The sequence below is a fragment of the Nuphar pumila genome, chromosome 10, assembly GCF_984573655.1.
Source record: "Nuphar pumila chromosome 10, dmNupPumi1.hap1.1, whole genome shotgun sequence".
Lineage (NCBI taxonomy): Eukaryota > Viridiplantae > Streptophyta > Magnoliopsida > Nymphaeales > Nymphaeaceae > Nuphar > Nuphar pumila.
This window is the reverse complement of record NC_143258.1, coordinates 109,837,356-109,857,629: the sequence shown is the minus strand read 5'-3', so window position 1 is coordinate 109,857,629 and position 20,274 is coordinate 109,837,356. Positions and strand designations below refer to the sequence as shown.

The following is a 20,274-nucleotide window of genomic DNA, read 5'->3' as shown; positions in this document are numbered from 1 at the left end:
ACATCCAAGCATCCAACAACCCTCTTTTGTTGCCTTTTAGTTGTGAGTATTTATTGTGACTAGTCGATGTCTACAAGTTAGTTTTTATTAGTTGATAGTAAAACAATAGAAAAATCAGTTTTCAGACTCATAAAGAAATAAATGGGTAAGGTAAATAGTCCTTGGCATATTATCCCCTTTTTTTATGTCTCGGATGTGAACTTTTTTTAGTCTTTCGATGAATCTTGCTAAATGTTACATATATGGTACATTCATGTTAGATTCATTTGAGTATATACACAAACATAACAAAAGAGCAAACAAACAAATGTTTCAACCTGACACTTATGTCACTTGCCATCAAAGTATCTTCGTAAAATTCATACTTATTCGACTTGTTTTTTTCCTCTTGCACTTTTAGACTTTCCTGACAAACATGTTCTCATCAAACCGCTATTTGAAATTGAATATAAATACATAAACATGACTCGAGACATTTACAAATACCTCAGCACCATAATTGTTTCCTTGCTTGGGGTTGGGGATGGGGGTTTGAAGGGCTTTCTGTTGTGACGATTCGATTTTAGTTTATAAATATTCATCACGAACTACCTAAGATATACATAGAAGATATAAGACATTGAAGAAATTTATTAAAAAGACTATATAACTATAAAGAAGGAATTCATTAAACAATTCCTAACAAATACTGATTTTGCAAACAAACAGTACTTTAACATATTGCTATTTATAAGAGGAGAGAATGAAAGCTTTCTCTTTTTATGAGGCTTTTATTTAGAAGGGGCTGTTTTTGTGGATCTAGTCCACCCCTTGCCCCTTCTAAATCCTGCGTGAAAAGGAAAGGAAGAAAGAGCAAAAAAGAGAAATAAGAAATTTTTGACTTTTCAAAATTTTCCTTTCTTTTTTTTCTTATTCTTCATAACTTCTAAAAGGGAGGGGGCAATTTTGAAATCCATGCCCCCCCCTCCTTCCTTCTGTCTTTTCTTGAGACTAGGATGGAGAGGGAAGGGGAGACTTTGAAAATCTTGCCCCCCTCTCCTTCCTTATTTGCCTAACTTTTCAACAATTGGTAAGTCATGCTTGCCACCTTAGCCATGTGAAAAAAGGCAATTTAGGATTTTCAGATTTATTGGATGGGTTGACTTATGGATTCCATATTCAATTCATAATACCTTGGATCCAATCCAGATGAATTTGGGTCTTGGGCCGTGGGTTGGACCAATTGGATTCCCTTTGAGATCCAAATCCAAAATTGCACTCCAAAACTTAAAATTATATTTTTGACCTCAATTCTTTGTTGTGAAATTTCTAGTCCTAAGCATGGGCAATTATGTCAAAAAGCTATAAAAATGCATGCATTTGAATGTGAAGATGTATCCCTTATCGTGCTCCATCAAATGTTGCATAGACCTTTGCTCATCCTTGAGCAATTTACTGTCTAGACCTCATGCTTATGTTTTGCAAAAGATAAAAAAACATAAATATTAATACTTAACATGCTAACTATCCTAATTCACTTTCATAGGAATCACGACTGCATTTAGCATATGCAATAAATCCTTTAAACTCCCAAGTTACTTTGGTGGACGAGTAAGGTCTCGTGAGGGTTTTCAGTGATGATACCCCCAAACATCCCTGTCATGCATTTATGCTTCCTCGAAATATGTAAGCAATATGACACACATGTCTTTTAGTTAGGGGTGGCAATTGGGTCGGGTTGGCGGGTCGACCCGGCGGGTTGGCGGGTCAGCATACCTCAACCCGAATCCGACCCGTTTATTAAACGGGTCGACTTTGGCAAACACAAACCCAACCCATTTATTAAATGGGTAACCCGACATGACCCGCCAACCCGTTTAATAAACGGGTTGGGTCGGGTAAACGGGTTGGCGGGTCAGGTTGGCGGGTTGGCAGGTTGACCAACCTGCCTAACCCGTTTATTAAATGGGTCAGCCGGGTTGGCATACCCCTAACACGAACCCGACCCATTTAATAAACGGGTTAGGCGGGTCGACCCGTTTATTAAACAAGTTCATTTTTGCCAAACCCGAACCTGCCTAAGAGGCGGGTTGGAGGGTCGGGTTGGCGAGTCGTGTCAGATTTTGCCACCCCTACTCTTAGTCATTAATTTATGTATCATCGAAACATGTTAGATGTGACATTTAATCTCCTATACAACACTCACAAAGTCCTTTACTTAAGATCTGTATGTATCATATAGTGATGAAAGTTATGATGCATTCAAATGCCTAAGTAATTTCAAATATGATCTCATGATTATACACTTCCATGTCAACTGATCACACCTCAAAATTTATTACATGTGTTCTTTGTGTTTTCTTTCATGCCTTGTATAATATCAGTGTTCCTTAGGCTATCTACATGGTCTATGTAGCGAGCTTTGGGCCAGTGGCTCCTAAATCAGGCGACCTTAGCGCACCAAGTGCTAAGCACCTCTCGAGCTTACTTACTCGAGCCAAGTAAGTTACGAACACTAACTAGACATGAAGTTCTAGTTTCTCCTCATTTTTATTTTTTGCATGAACCATCACACCTTGTAGGGTGTAATGACCCAATTACTTTCATCATTTGGATCACTAGAGCTTACTGACTAAGCACATCTTCTTTTTCTTTTTATGGTGCTCCGTATATCTCATTTCAGTGCATTTTTAGACATATTTATCCCTACTTTCACATTATCATTCATGCAGTCTCATACATATATGCCTAACTATAATATTTTTACTGAATTCATCCAAAAAAGTATCATATACGGGACGTACATCCTATCTAACATGCTTAGGCTCTTAACATAAATTAAATCTAGTTTACATTCATGTTTTTTACCTATATATTCTATTTAAGCAAGACATGCATATTTTTGAAAATGCACACTCCCCCATGCCTAAATTTCATTGTCCTTAGTGGTATGCTATGGATGCCCAATGATATGTCATGCTATGAAATATGCAACCATGCATAAATTAAAGATAATAAATTAGGAGACATGTCACCTGCATTTTGTCTTGCTTTGTGCCCTGCATACTTGTATATTCATGAACATTTCAAACATAGGTTAGTCCGATGAGGAAAAAATCAATACTCTATGTTAGAACAACAAGTTTTTGAATCTCTCAAAAATTATATGTGTTGCCTTTCAAAAAGTGCTAAGTTTTACGTCTTCAGCCAGACGGATCTCTATTTACCTTTCATCATCCATGAGATCAATGAACTCAAGGTCATACTCAATCGGAAGGTCTGAGATATATGGTTTTAACCTTTGCTCTGTCCACTATATATCCCAAAACTATACCCTGCTGGACTATGAAATGAATCTTTTTTCGGCTAAAAACGAGATTAGTCTTTATGCATTTTTGAAGAACTTTTTCAAACTTGTGGAGATAATTCTCAAATAATGAACCATAAACCGAAAAGTCATCCATGAAAATTTCCAACACATTATCAATCATGTTAGAGAAGATGTCCATCATGCACCTCTAGAAAGTAGTTGGGGCATTGCATAGCTCGAACGACATACGTCTAAATGTGAAATAATTCGAAGCAACATTTGTAGCATCTTCATCGAACTTCGACTCTTGTGGTGGATCGGATTGCTCTCATTGAGGATTAGTGTCATCCACATGGAAACATTCATCATTTTTTCGTTGGTCCTATGACAACATCAAAGATGTTATTTTATTTTCTTATTGCCAAATGCGACATCCATCGCCCAAGTACGACAATTAATATAAGCATTGACAGTGACCAAGAATGATCTGCCCAAAATGATAGGGGTCTGGCGGATGACCTTAGTGCCTTCCATGTCTAGAACAATAAAATCAATGAAAAAATAAAAATCCTCCACCTTGACTAACACATCCTCTAATATTTCACGAAGAATCTTGGTAGACCTATCAGCTAATTGTAGGGTGATCGAGGTGGATTTTATGTCCTCAATCCCAAAAGTATCATACAGGGAACCCAACAAGATATTTACATTGGCCCCAAGATTAAGCAAAGCACACTCGATGGTTATGTTTCATATAATACAATACATGATCGGTGCCCCAGGATCCTTGAGTTTAGGTGGCGCTTGGTGCCGAAACACTGAGCTCACTTGCTCAGTTAAGAGAATTTTCTTGAGCAACAATCTTGATTTTCTTTTTTGAGTGCAAAGTTCTTTAAGGAACTTTGCATATGTAGGCACTTGCTGGATGGTATCTAACAAAGGAATATTGATCTGGACTTGCTTGAATAATTCAAGCATTTCCTACATTCTCATCCCTTGTTTCCCAAAAGCTCTAGACTTTTCAAGGGCTTGAAGAAAGGATACAAGGGGATCATAAGAAGTAAAAGATTTTTCCTGCAAATTTTCTCCCTTTTCCTCCACATGTTTTTTAGGTGGTGATTGAGAGGGTGTAGATGTAGGAGCATCCATTCTCTGAGTTACCTCCTTGTACTCCTTACTAAAATGTAAGGCTAGGACAGCCTTGGCTTGCCCATGATGAAACTCTGTGAAGTGCAAGCCAGGTTGGGCCAGTTCCTTGCCTTTAGGGTTGACGAGAGGTTGGATCGACAATGTCCCCTCATTCCTTCTCCTTAAGGCCTCCGCCAATTGTCTCATCTGTATATCAATTTTTGAAATTGATTGGGTATGAGAATTGAGGTTGGCGTTTATATCAGTGAATGCCTGCAAGAGCTTCTCCTCAAAAGATTGACTCATTGAAGTCTAATGTTGGGCATTCTGCCTTAACAGGGGGCAATTTTGAGGCACTGATCTTTGAAAAATGCCAAACCCACTGGGTCTCTCTTGATTCTGGTTTGGAGATAGGGTATTTTGTAGATTTCTCCACCCAAAATTGAGGTGGTTTCACCAACCTAGATTATAAGTAGGTTCAAATGGATCATGCATCGGTCTGGAAAAACCTTGGGTAGCATTCACTTGCTCCTAGACAAACTCAGGATAGTGAGGTGCCGCCAGACAGTCTGTTATATAGTGTGTGGGGCTAGCATAATGCTCGCACACTTGATTCACAATAGTTGGGCCGACTAATAGTTGATCCACTTTTCTGTCCAATTCGTCCACCTTGATTTGCAACTCTTGGTTGGACCCAACTTCTAGAATACCTCTTTTTTTAGGACCACTTGGATCGGAGGTGGTCATTTCAAACCTCGAAGATGAGAAATAGTGCATAGAGTTATCATTCAATATTTTATAAAGCGACCATGCTTCGTCTTCGTTCTTGAGCACGAATGTGCCCCCACAAGCAATATCCACCATCTGACAATTCTTCTCAGTAAGATCGTCATAAAAATATTGCACAAATTGCCATTTAGGTACTTAGTGGTGAGGGCATCTTCTTAAGAGGTCCTTGAGCCTTTCCCATGTTTCATGAATTTGCTTTCCTTCAAACTGTAGGAAGCTAGTGATTGCTTTTCTGTACTGATTCATTTTACCAATGAAAAAGTTTTTCTTTAAAAATTCTTTTTGAAGTAGCTCCTATGTGGTAATTCGAATTGAGTCAATGAACTTTAACCAATGCTTCTCCTTATCTTTCAAAGAGAAGAAAAAGCACATGAGTTTTAAGGCATCATCACCAAAATTATGAATTCGCATAATCGAGCAAATTTTTAAGAATTCATCAAGGTGGCAATAAGGATCCTCATTACTAAAACCATAAAAAGATGGAAGCATTTGAATAATGCTAGCCTTGATCTCAAAGGTGTTTGCCCCTATATCCGGTCTTGTGATGCAAGAGGCTAGGGTGCACTCATTAAGAATTAAGTACTCCCTAAGTGGGCATGTTGGGACCTCCTCACTCATTGCTCTAGCTCATGGAGAATTGCTCCTAAACAAACACTTCGGATTGGGAAGCGCAGTTTGGAGCTGGGGGTCTTGGGAGTGTCGCCCTTGCATATACCGCAGTTAGATCCAGTATAGCAAATGTCCTACAATTGGTTTTCTACCTACCCTAGCGTGCAATCGCGATCAAACCATATCACGAAGCATGCAATTATAATAAAAGCAAATAAATTGTCAATCATACACTTGTAACAATAGAGTTATCTTAATAATAAGCAAACTAGATGCTCAGTCACCTAAGATAGGTACCCTAATTAGGTGGATTGGGCAGTAAAAATAAGCTAGCTCTAGGGTTAACACACAAACGTGGTTCTAGAAATCCTAGTTAATTTACGAAAGCAAACTAACAATCTTAATATAAAGCAAAAAATTAAACTAGAAATCCTAAATAATAAACGAAAGCAAACTAACAATCCTAAATATATGTGAACAAACACCAGGCAATAAAGTGAATACCTAGCCTTAAGCGTCGTTCTCCGGCAATGACGCCAAAAATTTGGTGTGCTTTTGTTTTTGAAATATATTTTGATATATTTTTTGATAAAATATAAGTGTAAACTGTAGACCAAATTTCAATAATCGGTTCATACACGAAAGTGGTGAAGCGTGGGCAGAATCCACAAGAAACAAAGTAAGCCTACGTATTCCACACAATTCACACTTTTTTATTGCCTTAAAATAAAAAATGTGAAAACAATCGAGCAACAAGACTATTACAAGTGTTCGAGTTGAATTAAAATTAATACAACCCAATTTAAAAATTGGCATAAGGCCCTATTTAACTAAATGAAAATAAAAATAAAAATGAAAGAAAAAAAAATCAGCAACTCGATGTCCTTGTCATAGTGATGTGCGTGAGATTGATGTCTTCACCTGCAAAATAATACAAACACAAAACAAAAGCAACTTGCTTGCGCAAGAGTTAGTACAACCTAACCTAATCTAATCTAGACTTCAGACTCTAAATGCAATCTAAGACACATAAAATGCAGACCTAACCATCCCTAAAAAACAGACCTAAATGCAACCTAAGATAACCGACTACAACTATGCACACAGTCTAGTCCAACACTTTGACTAGACCACACCACCAACTAGACTCGGGTCTAGTCATTTGGACTGGGTTTGTCAACCAACCAAGTCTGATTTTATGACGAAAATCAACATATAGACTGCTTTTGCAAATGTGTTTAGACCTCCAAAATGCTACTGGAGCCTGCTTTGAACCTCTACCCAAGTGAAAGGATGAATCTGCCCTCCCTGCACTAGCCGAGTGGGTCAGGTAGACTAGGTCAACTAGATGAATGTAATAACTAGACCTAACCTAGTTAGATGTTTGATCAAACTCTAGACAACATAAAACCAACTTGAAACAACAAAAATGAAATAAAACAACTAAAGTGGACCCAGGCCAACCGACACCTGAGATTGCGCATCGAGCCTACTTGAACCTATGTTGTCCTACGATAGACCCAGAAAAACCAGCCTGTTAAAATCTCTGACACTGACTGCTCTGAACAGTAATGGCTATGAAATTTTAACTGTAGGTTTCTGTGTTTGCCAACGAACTACAACCTCAAACTTGGCTCGATTTGACTAAAAATTGAGCATAAAATAAAGTCAACAGTGTCAGTCGGTTGGATTCGTGAGCTAGTCGGTTTAAGATGTCTCAAACTCCATGCTCTAATATCGAAAAAAATCAGGGTACAGAGTAGACACACAGAGCTTTAATATAAAAGAAAAAATAAAAAAAAATTTAAAAAATTGAAGAAAATATGCACTGCACAAGATCAATCTGATAGATCTTGACTACGCCAGGCGTGAGGGAAGCCCCTCAACTTTCAAATTTTATAAGTCCAGATCCCGTGGATAAAAGCATGCCAAAATTTAACACAGACCTATCGAATATGTTTTTTGCAACATATCCAAATATCAGGTCGATCGGAGAGAATGAAAGCTTCATCTTTCTCTGAGGCTTTTATTCAAAAGGGGCTATTTTTGTGGATTTGGTCTACCCTCTGCCGCTCTCGAATCCTGCGTGAAAGGGGAGGGAAGAAAGAGAAATAAGAAATTTTTGACTTTTTAAAAATTTTCTTATTTTTTTCTTATTTTTCATAACTTCTAAAAGAGAGGGGGCGGTTTTGAAATTCACACCCCCTCCTCCTTTCTTCTTTCTTTTCTTGAGACTAGGATGGAGAGAGAAGGTGCGACTTTGAAAATCTCTCCCCCTCTCCTTCCTTAATTGCCTAAGTTTTCAACAATTGGCAAGTCATGCTTGCCACCTTAGCCATGTGAAAAAGGCAGTTCAGGACTTTTGGATTTATTGGATGGGTTGACTTATGGATTCCTTATTCAATTCATAATACCTTGGATCCAATCCAGATGAATTTGGTTCTTGGGCCGTGGGTTGGACCAATTGGATCTTCTGCTGAGATGCTGATCCAAAATTATGCTCGAAAAGCCAAAATTATATTTTTGACCTTAATTCTCTGTTGTGCAATTTCTAGTCCTAAGCATGGGTAATTATGTCAAAAGTTATAAAAATGCATGCATTTGAATGTGAAGATGTAGCCCTTATCGTGCTCCATGATCCAACATGACAATTTGGCCATATATGGGGCACAACATATTGTAGTACTATGCGCCTATCTAAGATAACTGTCAACTATAATTTAGCTCTAGGTATTTTATTATCATAGAGTCTTAATTGTGTCTTTATATGCACCAAAATCATACTCATGATTCGTTTGACTTCTTATCCATAACTGCAAATGCAACAAAAAACAACTTATCGCAAAGATTAATACCATGTGTCAACAACAATATATACATATATATTTTGTTTAGGAAGGTGTCATCTTGCATAAGAACTAGAAGGTATCTTTTCAAAAACCCATTGATGCATACACAGAAGGATACAAAGAGATACATAAATTAATATCGTCTATGGGTCTCAATGTACGCCATCGATCATCGATTAGTCATCATCAAATAATGGCAATAGGTTAGAAGCATCCTCAAAGTCTCTCTGAATAAACCTATAGCACCACTCTGGTCAATTCTCATCCACGTCATGCATGTTTGTATGTAATTTCTACATCTTCCTCGCGACTAATGTCATTCATGATTTTTCTTAAAGTCATCTTCAGGTTATCATGTAAGCATCCATGAATAACACCTAAAATTCACTTGAAAGATACTTTTTTACTACTAGGTTGCTCAATGTTTTACAACATATACGCTGGTTTTGATACTTCTTCACTTGAAAGAACGTTGTTCCCCACACTTTTTGCTATGGATCCTTCAGGTACAATCAATCATAGTTTGCAGGTTCTTTCATGTGCATTCCACAATGACTATTATTGCAGCTCTTTATGAATTTTGTTTTATAGTTATTCATGATCGCATGATCTTTCAAAAATTCATGACAGTGCCAAGGACCATTAAACCTTTTGTCAATAACAACTTCTCGATCATTTGACTCTGTTGATAGTCACTAGAATCATTCACAATCATTAAGTCTTTTGGTATATATATGCAACTGCTTACACAACTGAGTTGCCTCCACATCAATGATTGTCAATTGCTCTTTATTTAAAGAGAATCCATTAAGCGAGAACCTAGTAAAATCTAAACATTAGCATAAAAATTTAAAACTATCTATCGCCCAACAAATGCTCATACACCATACCAAGGTTTATGCTTCCCATATGTCATTAGTGCATCTTTTTCAACAACAATTATTTATCCCATGTCATCAGTATCTTGGTTACCTCTTATCATTTTCTAGCATGTCGTAGTAGAGATGGTATAGTCATCATCAGCGTTGCTGCTACTATCTACGTCATCACTGCTATCATCATCTTTTTCACATCTACGTCATCATTATGTTCATAAATTGAAAGTACTTAGAACCATGTAACAATTCATTTTATAATTATATAAATGTTTAAATATATATACCATGCAAATATGCAAATTATCGTGAAGGTACCACAATTAAATGAGACTTAATGCTAAGTATCGCACACAACTAAAAAGCCAAAGCACATAAAAATGCAATGAAATGTGCAAATTGGGTAAATACCCATGGTAAGTGAAATGAATGCAAAAACATCACACAAATAAAAAAAACTGTAGTTCAGAGATCATGCTGAGCATGATTTGAATGTATGAGAATAAGAAGTGTTCTTTTGTTGTAGTACAGAAGATCATACTTGACATGATTTTAGATAGCGAAATATGAAGTGCTTTTGTAGGTACATGTTGGCATATGCATGATTGAAATAAATATTGTGTGACTGATATGAATGCATAGTTAAATTGAATGTTTGTGCAAATATTGCATGCAAAATATGTCATGTAGGTAATGAAAGTATCATGCACATGAATTTGAATTGAATGATTCATGCATAGCAGCATGAATTAATCATGACATGTACGATGCATCAAAGCATATTTGAATGAGTCATGCATATGGGCATAAACTATTTAGTTATGCATAAGGGCATGAACTATTAAATCATTCATGAGAGCATGAGAGGGTTATCCTGTGAGATAATGACACTAGAATGTGACCTATGACTTAATAATAAAGATAGCCCTAGGACTATGGGTCCAATTGAGGCACTCATGAAGCTAGACTCTCAAAGATGACTCGGTTCATCCCAATCTCATGTCTTCCTTCGAGAGAGAAAGGCGATACAAACCTCATAGGGTATTTTGATTGTTGGAGGACTATATGTGCCTCGTTTCCGCCCCACGGATGTTAAAGGGACATGCCTAACCAAGGGATCTACAAGGTAGAGCCAAAAACCCTTAAATAAATTTCATCTTTTGTATTTATATTTGTGATTTTTTTTAAAGTAATAACCTCAATTGGGTTGTGTCTAAGGTTGATTTTGTACTGTATCTGATACTAATAGGCTAATATACGCTTGCGCTTGCGTTCATGGAAGTCGTCCAATATTTGAAACATTTGAAATGTGGCCGTAGATGAATTCTTTGACACAGTACCCCCGAGAGTTATGTAAAACTTTGTAACAAAAGAAAAGTTTTTAACTTTTTTTTCAAAATTTTGAGTTTTGAAAAAGTTTTAAAAAATGTTAGATTTTTTGGGGCCTCTACACTGTCTCATGCCCAACCCTCTTTCTAACTCTTAGGGCCGATTCCTCATTGCCATAAATCATGTTTATTTTTATTAATAAAAATAAGTTCGTCTTTCACTAAAAAAATTAATATATTAAGATGGCCATATTATCTAAAAAAACAAAAACAAATTGCCTCTTCCTAGTGACCAATTATCTTTGCATATTCATTTGTTCAAAATGAAAATCATGGGAACATTGTTTTATTGTAATTAATCAACAACTAAAGTAAATAGAGTCTAAAATTTAGGTCAAAGTAAACATAATTGCATAGTTCATGAAACGCTAGAGAAGAAAAAATTATGAGAATAATTCTACAAAAGTTTAGTCATATATGCGTACATTGATTGCATGGATGAGATCTCAATTTCTATTTGCTATTACACAACAAGAAAATAATTACTACACTTGTAGGGGAGGCATGTTGTTTTGACTGTCTAAAACCATGAATGTGTTCAACATGGTGAAAACAGTAAATATCAAAGTTGAAACATAGTTTTTGACAGTTTCTTGGGATTAAAAAATCAATATATAATACATTTTTTAATACTAAAAACTTAAAAACTTACAGCATACATGTAAAACAAAAATTTCATAGACTGGTTTATACTACACCAAACATGTAGATCACACTTGAATGGTCACTTCTTCAGAAAACAAAAAAATTATTCACTTATGAGTATGGAACACACAAGTGCAGCCAACATTTTCCTTAAAAAACACATTGATTACATATAAGAATGCTTTGACATGCTGTTTTTTAGTTATGGTTGCATAAGAGCAATTGCTCATATCCCTTGCATTTGATAAATATATCAATTGACCTTGAGAATGGACAATTATGCATCTTGATACTTTTATGAGGAATGTATTTCTTACAACATAAGTTTTTTATATGGTAAATGATTTCATTAATCATATTTTATTTATCTTTTTTTAAGAGACATTTTATTCATCTTGAAACAAATTTAAGCAACCACTTGTTGCCACATTTAAATTGAAATAATTGAATCACGAACACCTTTTATTCTCTTTAAGCATGACAACAACACAAGCACCCATTTTGATTTGATTTAAGGGTAATTTACATATAAGTGCCTAACATATGGTAAATATGTGTTCAACATCTTAAGTTTCAAATATTTAAGATAAACACCTAACTTTTTAAAAAATTGCTCATACAGCCACACAAGTTTACAATTTGTCCAACTTACTCTAGTTAACTCTTAAAAAAGATAGATTAACCTTTTATAATTCTAGAAAGTTGTGGATAAATAAGAAATTTCAAAGAGTTAAAATAGCATACATGGCAAACCAAGTAATTTCTTAAAAGAATGAGGTACTTTGTATAAATATTGAAAGCTTTGGGGCCGCTAAAGGTAAATACAATATAACTTATTCACTTACATATAAATTACCGTGAAATTACTAATGCTAAACCGTAGTCAACACTTAATGGCCATATAAATAGTTGCTAATAGAAACTAGAGGAATGAAAACTTGCCCACTAAAAAACATGACAAACTTTCCCACTAAAACCTGGACTCACCTCTGATCAAATGCACAACTTCAGGCAGGTTTGTTGGATAGTTTGTGGGTTGATTGGATGAGTGCCTTGATGTTTTGGGCTCACGACGCGGTAGGGATGCTGATGATAGTTGATGCATCTCCAGAGGTTGCTGGACGACAATGAAAAGCAGCGACAAAGTCTGCCAAAAATCCAAATCTCTATAACTACGTAGGGTACACACTAAAACCTAGACCCACCTGTGATTAAATGCACCACTTCACGTGGGTCTGCAGGATAGTCTGCTGCTTAACTGGATGAGCGCTTAAAGGTTCTTGGATCACAATGCAGTAGGGAGGCCGATGATAGTTGGTGTGTCGCCAGAGGTTGCTGGACAATGCCAAAAAGCGACAATAAAGTTGGCCAAAAAATCAGATATCTGTAGACCACTGTTGGAAGGATCTTGATGTATAGTATGCCAAAAAGTACATGGCTTGCCCGGATTCTATCGGAATTGGCTAGAATCTTCGCCGAAAGTTGCAAAAAGGTTGAGGTGGGTAGGTTGAACATAGTTTTTGGTGGGGCTTGGGGAGAATTGATCGACTGTTAGTAAAGCAAAACAACCGTACTCCTTTTCATGTCTCGACTGTTCAAGCCTTTTTGTTAACAAAACCATTACACTCATTAAAGTTTCACTCATTCAAGCAGATGATAAACCACTTGTGTATTTGTTTTGAAAGGATTATTACTTTTTTTTTTGAAAGGCCACTCTTGTGTATTTTACTAGTCATTGTCTTATGACAATTACTTTTTTTCATATGTTTAACTTTTAAAGATGAGATTAAGGAAGGGAAACTAATGATGGCATATTGTTTAACACATGGTAAGGGCTATTATTGCACTTGGGCTTAATCTTATTGTAGCCTAATTATTGCCCCTACATAGTCATATATTTGGATACGGAATTGGATGTAACTCAAGACTTGTTAGGCATGATCCAACCCATAATGGCAAAGTCCCCATTGCACACAAGAACTTTGCTCCATTTGGTAGTGGCAACTTGAGAACATCACTAAGTTGATGGGACGTCACAAGTTCGAAACCTACATGTGCATATCCTTCATCGTGAGGCTGGATTACTCCTTGGTGCTCAAGGAAGACTTGGGCTTTAAGTTAGTGAACTTGGGCGAACAATTTCCCTGGTTAACAAACAAAAAAGAGCTGCCCCACCTCTTTCTGTTCATTTATCCTCTAGAATCTCCAAGGATTCCTGGTTAACAAACAAAAAAGAGCTGACCCCCTCTTTCTATTCATTCATCCTCTAGAATCTCCAATGACTAATAAATCTTGATCCAAGGTTCCCCCAGATTAATAACTTTCATTTCCCTCTAACGATTTGTTACATGATCAAAATGAACTATGGTTGAAGTGGATCCATGTCCATGTCCTTTTGCAGTAAGGCTTTCTGAATCTACCACGTAATAACAAATGGGGAACCTTGGATCAAGGTTTATTAGTGCTTGGAGATTCTAGTGGATAAATGGGAATAGAAAGAGGGGGGGGGGGGGGGGGGACTCTTTTTTGTTTGTTAACCAGGGAAATTGTTGGCCCATCTCTGGAAAGCTACGGACACCCTACGCGTTGGGGTTTGATCCTGCGCCTTCATCTCAATGCCACCACAACCACCCCGCTGGCCATGTGGGCCACCGGGGCGGTGGTCAATAAGCCTATTTTTTATTTCCTTATTCTTGTGGGCATGGACTGTAGAGGGACTCAACAGAACCCGGCACCGGTCCTGATAAACTAATCGGATCCGGATCAATGAATCCGAACCGTTAAGGTCCTGGTCCTGGTGAACAGAAGAAGGGTAGCTATGTCATTTTTGAAAACCAATATGGCTAAATTATCAAGCAGAACAGAGAGAGAGAGAGAGAGAGAGAGAGAGAGAGAGGTAGAGAGTCTCTGTACTTCCCCAAAGCTAGCCAACACCTCACTACCCTGTCGGTAAATTTTCCGGCGACGGCGTTTTTATTTTCCGGCGAAAATCCTCCGGCTCTACGCCTCTCTGCCCACGCTGGAATCGAGATCTCCTTCCTAAGGTGTTCTCTCTCCCTCTCCCCCCCCTCTCTCCTTCTCATGAATTTTTGGGTGCATTTTTTCACACCCAATTTTCCGTGTTCCAAAAATCACGAATTTGGGCTCATTCTGGATCATCTTCTACTTCGTTGCGGGTTTTGTTTCAATTCATATCCATGGGTTTCTTTCCCTATCCCCCTTTGTCGTTTCTTTGGATTTGGTGGCTTCGTGGGGATTTCAGTGATATTTGTTTGGATTTTCTCGCTTTGGGAACTTCATGTTTTCCTTCTGTTTTGGGCATATTTTGCCGGCCCTACTGGTGTATGCGGTCCTTTATCTCTGGTCGTTGTTGTTATTTGTTATATTTGCTGAAAACTTTTACTGTTTGTTAATTTTTGTTAACTCCTTAGAAAAATTTTATTTGTATGTATTTGCAGCGAGTTGCAGCGATTTTTGTGCAGACCAACTTGAAATCAATCACATCTTTTAGGTTCCAGTGTTCCTGGTAGCACAATTGCTGAGAAACAAGGTATTTCCTTTCTCTTAGTTGTATTTATCTAAATTAGGCATTTTGAAAATAAGGGAATGATTGGTTGTTGTGGGATTATGGGAGTGGAGCTTTTGGTTTTAATCGTATTTCCACAGTTTCGTGGCTTTGTTTGATGTTGGTATTTGAAATCCTGATTGCAAGCTGTTGTTATCAGATTGTGGTCTTATGTAATGAGTTTACTTTTGAGAAAGACTTACAAGGTTAGAATGTTAAGCAGGTGTTCGGTTTAAGCCGATTTATCTTAGTAAACAATACATGACAGTATGTGTATGTGTGTGTGTTATTTTTGTTTTTTTTTTCTCCAGTCCTTTTGTTTTTGGCGTTGGCTAGTAAAATAGGATAACCTGCCGTGGAAAACGTAATTCCAAGTTTCTAACTAATGGTCGGAAATAAACAACTAGAGAACTTAAAAGGATTTATCCTGAAACACAGGTCCCCACTTTCTCACCTGTGAAGTAGTCGCCCCTTTCTGGCTCTTCTGTATGCATCACTGAGTCATCTGCTGTCTTGGCTCTATCACATGGAGCTGCACTATGATCTCTCTGTCTCTTGATCTTCAATCGTCATGTATTTGTGTCATTTTTTTTACCTGCATGATTTTTAGTTTTTTTTTTTTTTTTGAGGTTGGTTAGTCATCAAATTGGTAGAAAATCTGGAGTGCACGACTGAAGGCTTCATTACTGAAGGAGCTTGTTCGATTTTAGTTATTGGCCTGTCCTTTTTGCATAAAGGCTAGAGATTAGTGGTCTTTTCTTCTTCTTTAAATGCAATAACCCCCTCCACCATCACCACCCATCTCTTCTCCCTCATGTTCTTTAGGGCTTTCCTGAAGTTCCTGTTTGCTGAGTTGGTTTCGTAGGTTTTGTCTCTGGGATAGGTTTGAAATCTGTTATGGTTGTAAGATTTCAGTCTTTCAATTTCAGCCTTTCTGGTTTTCATTGATTTGGTGGCCATGGTGTAATAAAAAATGCCACTTTAAATCATTTGCAAATTAGTTTTTGATGTTATTGCCTTATGTTTTTAAGCCTTGTTGGCCATCATATACTGGTTATGGGTGTAAATAAGCATGCCTTGCATGTGATATTTGGGATGTTAATATCATAGTTACAAGTATTTGCACGGTTTTGATTCTCTTGCTATCTGTCACAAGGCATTGACAGGCTATAAACTTGTGATGAAATCACAAAAAAATGAAAAATCTCTCCTATTTCTAATATATTGTCACATTGTGATTTTACCATGACATTTTTTTATTTTAGTACAACAACAACAACAACAACTACGCCTTCGTCCCAAAACAATTGGGGTCAGCGATATGAACCAAAAAAGAAATTCATTTTGTGTCTTCCACATGAATCCTTTTCCTCCAATCATTTCTATCCAACGCCATGTCCTCGGTGAGGTTCAAAGCATTCATATCCTTTCCTATCATCTCCATCCAAGTCTTCCTAGGCCTACCCCGACCTCTTTTAACTAATATATTTTCCCATTTCTCCAACCTTCTAACTGGAGCATCATTAGGCCTTCGCCGAATATGTCCAAACCACCGTAAACGATTCTCTCGCATCTTATTTTCAATGGGTGCAACACCTACCTTCTTACGTATCTCTTCGTTCCGAATCTTATCTTTTATTGTATTTCCACACATCCATCTAAGCATCCGCATCTCAGCTACACTCATTTTTTGAATATGATGTCTCTTGGCAGCCCAACATTCCGTACCATATAGTAAAGCGGGTCTAATAGTCGTCCTATAAAACTTTCCCTTCAACCGCAATGGCATTCTACGATCGCACAGCACTCCAGTAGCACTTTTCCATTTCATCCACCCAACCTTTATCCTATGATTTACATCTCCATCAATTTCTCCATACTTTTGAATGATGGATCCCAAATATTTGAAATAATCATTCACCGGTATATCTTGCTCACCAAGCTTCACTACACTCCCATCACTACTTCGTTGCTTACTAAACCGACATTCCATATATTCAGTCTTACTCTTACTCAACTTAAAACCTCTAGCTTCCAATGTCTGTCTCCATAATTCTAACTTAGCATTAACCCCAGCTCTAGACTCATCAATCAAAACAATATCATCAGCAAACAACATACACCACGGTACATTTTCTTGAATTGATCTCGTAAGCTCATCCATCACTATCGCAAATAGGAAAGGGCTTAAAGCAGATCCTTGATGTAACCCAACCGTTATCGGAAAATTAGTTGTCACCCCTCCACAAGTGCGGACATTGGTTACTACTCCTTCATACATATCTTTAATTATACTAATGTACTTGAGAGAAACACCTTTCTTCATCATTGTCCACCAGAGAACGTCCCTAGGTACTCTATCGTATGCCTTCTCTAAATCAATAAAAACCATATGCAAATCTTTGTTCCTCTCTCTATATCTTTCAATAAGTTGTCTAAGAAGATGTATAGCTTCCATAGTTGATCTTCCAGGCATAAAACCAAATTGATTCTCCGATATCATGACAACCTTCCTCAACCTAGACTCAATCACCCTCTCCCAAAGTTTCATAGTATGACTCATGAGTTTTATACCACGATAGTTTGTGCAATCTTGTATATCACCCTTATTCTTATATAAAGGCACCACAGTACTCTTCCTCCACTCATTAGGCATCTTATTTGTTCGCCAAATCAAGTTAAAAAGATTTGTCAACCATTCTAAACCTTTCTCTCCCAAGCATTTCCAAGCCTCGATAGGTATACCATCTGGGCCAACTGCCCTTCTTGATTTCATTTTCTTCAAAGCCTCTGCAATTTCTTTCTTTTGAATCTTGCGCATGAAGTCACGATTTATCTCATGAAAAGGAATGGAGAAGTCTCCAAGATCTTGAGCATGACTATCATTAAATAGCTTATCAAAATAATCTTTCCATCTCTCCTTAATCTCCTCATCTTTGACTAAAACCCTTTGCGTTTCATCTTTGATACATCTAACCATACCCAAATCCTTCGATTTCCTATCTCTCATCTTTGCAAGCCTATAAATATCCTTCTCGCCTTCTTTGGTATCCAACTTGTCATAAACCTCCTTATATACCTTAGCCCTCGCGTTTCGAACAACTTTTTTAGCTTCCTTCTTTGCTATCATATACTTCTCCAAATTCTCACTATCACGACTCTTACTTAGATTTCTATAACACTCTCTTTTAACCTTAATAGCTAATTTGACATCCTCGTTCCACCATGATGTATCCTTACCTAGTGGTGCACCGCCTTTAGACTCACCCAATACCTCCTTAGCTACTTTTCTTATACCACCCGCTATCTTATTCCACATTGATTCTGAATCCTCCTCGAGACACCAATCAACTTCCTTAACTACCTGCTCTACAAACATTCCTTGTTTAGCTCCTTTCAGTGCCCACCACTTAATTCTAGGATCTATCCTATGTCTATCCCTTTTGCGGCATTGTCTAATTCTAAGATCTAAAATTAAGACTCTATGTTGTGTAGCTACACTTTCTCCTGGTATAACCTTACAATCGATGCAACAACCCCTATCTCTCTTTCTAAGTAGGAAAAAATCTATCTGACTCGTATTAACCCCACTTTTAAATGTTACTAGGTGAGACTCCCTCTTCCTAAACCAAGTGTTTGCTAAGATCATATCATAGGACAAACAAAAATCTAAAATCCTTTCTCCACTTTCATTTCTTTCTCCTATACCATAGCCTCCATGGATATTCTCAAATCCATCCCTACTAATGCCTACATGTCCATTAAGGTCACCGCCGATGAAAAGCTTTTCTCCATAAGATGTCTCTTGTACTACTCCATCTAAATCTTCCCAAAATTGATGCTTAATGGAATCATCTAAACCTACTTGAGGTGCATAAACACTAATAATATTAATAATATCCGTACCTAATACTAATTTAATAAGTAAAATTCTATCACCCTTCCTACGGACCTCAACTACATTATCTATAAACTGACGACTCATAACAATCCCTACTCCATTCCTATTCCTATTTATTCCTGTATACCAAATCTTATATCCCCAAGGTTCTATCACTTTAGCTTTCTCACCTACCCATTTGGTCTCTTGAAGACATAAAATATCAATCTTTCTCCTACACATAACATCTACTAACTCTACCAACTTACCAGTTAAAGACCCTATGTTCCAAGTGGCTAACCTAATTTTATGGTCTTGGACTAACTTCTTTACCCCCACCCGTCCAACAAAGTGAGGGAACCCTTGCCTATTTGACACCACACCCGGGTGCCGGTGTGACGCGTCGCTTCTGGGCGACGACCTAGCAACCCTTGCACATTTATCACTGCCTCCGGGCCTAGAGAGTACAGCGCGTCGCTCAGTAGGGAACGCCCCAACGAAATTCTCATATTGGTTCATTTTCATAGGATATGACAAAGTTTTTATGCTGGCTGTCACAGGCCTACCGCAACCCTCCTCCTTTATCCGGGCTTGGGACCGGCAGTGTATAACTACACAGGCGGAGTTACATTTTTTTTTTTTTCATTTTTTTATTTTAGTATTTTAATATTTTTGTTTGCTTATATTTTATTTGTAAATGGATTTTCTCAATATCTAAAAATACCTCTACTCTTTAAATTTATCGTGAGATTTTCTGTTGCTGGGAAAATCCCAAGAACATGTGACTGTGGTGAATATCACCATATTATAGATGGGTTTGTGCCATGTAGACATCGATGTTTCTCAGTTTATCGAGTCACAAAGAACAGATGCGTATTAGGTGAACAATGTGATCTTTTAGTTTCTGGACATTGGAATCTTGTTTTGTTAATGCGTTTCTAGATTTCCCATGATCCTTAAATTAATCAGGGCTTAGGGGTAGTCATTCTAGTAATAACTGGCTGTAATTTATTTATCAAGGCTTATTATTCTACTAATAACATGTAATTTGTTTACTTTGGTGACACATAGATGGCTTACTAGGTTGAGTTGGAGTCAAGTTGATCTCACCTAGACCCATAAGTTTCTGGAATATGGGTTATATATATAGATGAAGGTTGTAAGTAGCGTATCGTTACCCGTATTGGTCGGGCCAATAGTAACACCGTATCGTAAACGTATCATAAATTTTTAATAAAAAATTTCAAAAAAATCCAA

At 37.3% G+C, this 20,274-nt stretch overlaps 1 protein-coding gene and 1 non-coding gene across 4 annotated transcripts in view; both read left to right on the top strand.

Moving 5' to 3' along the window:
• Positions 1–5,339: 5,339 nt before the first annotated feature.
• LOC149827872 (small nucleolar RNA R71) lies at positions 5,340–5,445 on the top strand. The gene has a single exon (XR_016435829.1). It is a non-coding gene; the product is annotated as a small nucleolar RNA R71 (small nucleolar RNA).
• A 9,020-nt stretch (positions 5,446–14,465) lies between these two features.
• LOC149827871 (cyclin-T1-3-like) overlaps positions 14,466–20,274 on the top strand; it is a 55,508-nt gene continuing 49,699 nt past the window's right edge. For all 3 annotated transcript variants that reach the window (XM_090019703.1, XM_090019702.1, XM_090019701.1), the window contains exons 1-2: positions 14,466–14,616; positions 15,031–15,122. The gene's annotated coding sequence lies outside the window, so the exon portion shown is untranslated. The remainder of the gene's footprint in view (positions 14,617–15,030; positions 15,123–20,274) is intronic.